This window comes from Gekko japonicus, unplaced genomic scaffold (genome assembly GCF_001447785.1).
Source record: "Gekko japonicus isolate JY-2015 unplaced genomic scaffold, Gekko_japonicus_V1.1 scaffold5688, whole genome shotgun sequence".
NCBI lineage: Eukaryota > Metazoa > Chordata > Lepidosauria > Squamata > Gekkonidae > Gekko > Gekko japonicus.
Genome location: NW_015163794.1, coordinates 30,663 through 35,327, shown reverse-complemented (window position 1 = coordinate 35,327; position 4,665 = coordinate 30,663). Strand labels below are relative to the sequence as shown.

Sequence of the window (4,665 nt, the reverse complement as noted above, 5' to 3'; positions counted from 1 at the left end):
ATACGGTCAGTACGCAGGTTCGCCACCCAGCTGTCTACCTGCCTAAGGATCGAATCACCAACTACCAAGAGCCCCCCTCCCACCCACCCCAGGGATGAGTCCTTGGTGCGAAAGGATACCTGCTCACAAGCTGGGGAAGAGGTCCCTTCTGAGGGCACATTCCCCTTATCTTCAGCACGGTGCCCTGTTTCCCCTTGACCCTCATGCTCCATGACAGGGGCGGGGCTACCAGATACAGAGTGGGACATATCTAACAAGTCCCTGAGAGTCTTTTCTGTGCGCCTGACTGTCTCTGCTTCTCCAGGTCAGCCACCTTGGCCTCAAGGGAGCAAACATGTTCCCTGAGAACCAGGAGCTCCTTGCACCAAGCACACACCCAAGACTTCTGTCCAGTGGGCAGATAGTCATACATGTGACACTCCGTGCAAAACACTGGATAGCCCCCAACCCCCTGCTGGCATTCTGGCTTCATAATTCTTTTAAAATAAGTAAATATAATCCCCCTTTTAAAACCCTTTGTATTTATGTGGTTTTCCTTGTCGGTCAACTTACCTTACTGGGAAGACAAGGAGCCTAGGGCCTTGGCTTTCTGGCTCTTCCTGGGCTTCTTACAGAGCCCCTAGTCTAAGAGTCCTAAGAGCCCTTTAGCTCATGCCTCTGGCAAGGTGCTTTCTTAAATACTCAATTACAGTCAATCACAGTCAAACAATGCCCCTTCCTCTCCCTCTCTCAAGCAGCCAGGACTCTGCAACAACTCTAATCGCTTCCACACACTCCCAAACACAGTCCTCCCACACAATATCCTCAGCTGAATCCCCTTAGCTGAAAGCAAGTAAAAAAACACTCACCCCTCTAGCAGCTCTGTCTCCTGCTCAGAGCTCAGCTTACAACACATCCTTCCCCCTTGAACATCCGCTCTGCCTGTGATCTGGAAGAACCGAAGCCTGGGTCTTTATACCTGAGCAGCACCCAGTTCAGTTGGTTCATGAGAAGAGAGCAAAGAAGTAAAGCAGACCCCCTCAGCTCTGTCTCCTGCTCAGAGCTCAGCTTACAACACATCCTTCCCCCTTGAACATCCGCTCTGCCTGTGATCTGGAAGAACCGAAGCCTGGGTCTTTATACCTGAGCAGCACCCAGTTCAGTTGGTTCATGAGAAGAGAGCAAAGAAGTAAAGCAGACCCCCTTTTTAAAATATATAAAGGTTTGTTAAGGATTTAACAAAAACAGAAAAACAGAGAAAGCAAACTGTTCTATCTAATACATGAAATACATGGTATTTGATGATACCTCTTGTCGCAGCGTAAGTATTCCAGTTGTAGCCCAAGTTACTTTACGGAAAACTATTCATCATGATGCAGCAAGAAAATATCAAGACATACCAGCATGGCACCAGCATACATTTAGCCTGGCTTCACTCTTGTCTACACGTGTATTGTACTTTCTACCTCCTAGGGTCAGGTGGTCCTAACGACCCAATCAAGGGTCCTCCTTGATGGAATTTTCCAGATGCTGTCAGCACTATTAGCCACAAGGTATAGATAGGGGCTCTGGGGCAAGTGATGCTCTGTCTTCTTGGTGCTTGGGGGGGGTCAACAGTGGGAGGGCGTCTAATGTCCTGGCCCCACTGGTGGACCTCCTGATGGTACCTGGTATTTTTGGCCACTGTGTGATAGAGTGTTGGACTGGAGGGGCCTTTGACCTGATCCAACATTGGCATCTCTTATGTTCTTATGTTCACTCTCCTAATCCCCCCGCCCTCCTGGCTACACAACTGGATACAGGTTCTCATGGTTAACCAATGGCCTTGAAAAATATAAGGATGTTCGCCGCAGGGAGACTCGAATCACAAACGCCTGAAAGTCAGTCCAGGCCACTTAATAATCACGTAATCCCTTGGGGGAACTAGAGTGCTTTGCCTCACAGATCTATTCCCCTTATTCTGGTTGGGAGTGTGGGCTTTGATCTTCACCACGGTTTCATCCTTCCAGAAGATTTTTTTACTCTTGAATTTCTTTCCTTCCCCATATAAGATTGATCACTTTCTCTCTTTGTCTCTCTGTGAATGAAGGCAGGAGTATAAGAGAGACTACGGTGGAGACAGAGAACGGCATTGCATCTAAAGAAAGGCTGGAGAGTTCCTCAAGAGGATCCCAAGACCATATTTCCTTCCCAAATGAGCTGGCTGAGAGTGAGTATCCTTCACAGTTATGTCACGGGAAAAAGCAAGGAAGTGCCATTGGGGATTTCTGATTTCACTTCTGAGCAACATTTTGTACAATCATACAGCCCACTGGGGAAGGAGGGAGGGCCTGAAATCTGGAGGCTCAGAAGCTCTTTCTGGGCAGGAGCTCATCTGTGGCACTTGAGGGAATGAGGTATCATTAATACGAGATATTCTGGGGGAAAGTGGAGGGGTGGTTAAGCTCAGCCATGGTGGACGAGGCCAAAGGTCTGTCGTCAGTCCTTTTCCAATGCAGTCACATAGATGCCTTTGAAACTTCCCAGCCCTCCCAGGTGCTAACGGGATCACGGTCTTTATTCCAGGAGAGGAGGATCAGATGAAGGAAGAAGGCGAGGAAGTTCATCAGCAAATGCCAGATAAAGTTAAAAATGAAGACCTGAAAGAAACCATCACGAATCGAGGCAGACCGATGAGAAAGAAAGTCGGTCATATGGTTGAGAAGAGAGATGGAAGACAGCGTAATGTAGATATTCCAAAGCACAGGATAATAAGAGCAAGTAACTCCATTAGGTGTAAAGAGTACTTCAGAAATAGACCACAGCTCTTTGTACACCAAAGGATAACTTCTGAATGCTCAGAGTGTGGAAAGAGATTTGGTGTGAGGCAGAATCTTAAACAGCATCAGAGAACCCGCACAGGAAGGAAACCTTTTGAATATTCAGTGTGTGGAAAGAGATGCAGTGTGAATGGGAATCTTCAAAAGGATCTGACAAACCACACAGGGAAGAAACCTTTCAAATGTTCAGCATGCAGAAAGAGATTCAATGAGAGAGGCCATCTTCAACTTCATCTAAGAACACACACAAGAGAGAAGCCTTTTGAATGTTCAGAGTGTGGAAAGAGATTCAGTCAGAGGAGCAATCTTCAACGGCATCAGAGAACCCACACAGGGGAGAGACCTTTTGAATGCTCAGAGTGTGGAAAGAAATTCTGTCACAGTGGCAGTCTTCAAGAGCATCAGAGAACCCACACAGGGGAGAGACCTTTTGAATGCTCAGAGTGTGGAAAGAAATTCTGTCACAGTGGCAGTCTTCAAGAGCATCAGAGAACCCACACAGGGGAGAGACCTTTTGAATGCTCAGAGTGTGGAAAGAAATTCTGTCACAGTGGCAGTCTTCAAGAGCATCAGAGAACCCACACAGGGGAGAGACCTTTTGAATGCTCAGAGTGTGGAAAGAAATTCTGTCACAGTGGCAGTCTTCAAGAGCATCAGAGAACCCACACAGGGGAGAGACCTTTTGAATGCTCAGAGTGTGGAAAGAAATTCTGTCACAGTGGCAGTCTTCAAGAGCATCAGAGAACCCACACAGGGGAGAGACCTTTTGAATGCTCAGAGTGTGGAAAGAAATTCTGTCACAGTGGCAGTCTTCAAGAGCATCAGAGAACCCACACAGGGGAGAGACCTTTTGAATGCTCAGAGTGTGGAAAGAAATTCTGTCACAGTGGCAGTCTTCAAGAGCATCAGAGAACCCACACAGGGGAGAGACCTTTTGAATGCTCAGAGTGTGGAAAGAAATTCTGTCACAGTGGCAGTCTTCAAGAGCATCAGAGAACCCACACAGGGGAGAGACCTTTTGAATGCTCAGAGTGTGGAAAGAAATTCTGTCACAGTGGCAGTCTTCAAGAGCATCAGAGAACCCACACAGGGGAGAGACCTTTTGAATGCTCAGAGTGTGGAAAGAAATTCTGTCACAGTGGCAGTCTTCAAGAGCATCAGAGAACCCACACAGGGGAGAGACCTTTTGAATGCTCAGAGTGTGGAAAGAGATTCAGTGACAGTGTCCGTCTTCTGCAGCATCAGAGAATCCACACAGGGGAAAAACCTTTTGAATGCTCAGAGTGCGGAAAGAGATTCAGTCAGAGTGGCTGTCTTCAACAGCATCGAAAAACCCACACAGGGGAGAAACCTTTTGAATGCTCAGAGTGTGGAAAGAGATTCTGTCACAGTGGCAGTCTTCAAGAGCATCAGAGAACCCACACAGGGGAGAAACCTTTTGAATGCTCAGAGTGTGGAAAGAGATTCAGTCGGAATAGCAGTCTTCAAGAGCATCAGAGAACCCACACAGGGGAGAAACCTTTTGAATGCTCAGAGTGTGGAAAGAGATTCAGTCAGAGTAGCACTCTTCAACTGCATCAGAGAACCCACACAGGTGAGAAACCTTTTGAATGCTCAGAGTGTGGAAAGAGATTCAGTCGGAATCACAGTCTTCAACGGCATCAGAGAACCCACACGGGAGAAACCTTTTGAATGCTCAGAGTGTGGAAAGAGATTCAGTCAGAGTGGCAGTCTTCATCAGCATCAGAGAACCCATACAGGGAAAAACCCTTTTGAGTTCTCAGTGTCTCGTTCCAGCACTGCCAGGCCCAGACTTGGGAGCCACCCCAAGAGAGACTGCCATGGCATGGATATGCAATCCCAATGA

General features: G+C 47.5%; 1 pseudogene; it reads left to right on the top strand.

The window, feature by feature from the left end:
* LOC107107637 overlaps positions 1–4,665 on the top strand; it is a 9,310-nt pseudogene extending 4,645 nt beyond the window's left edge.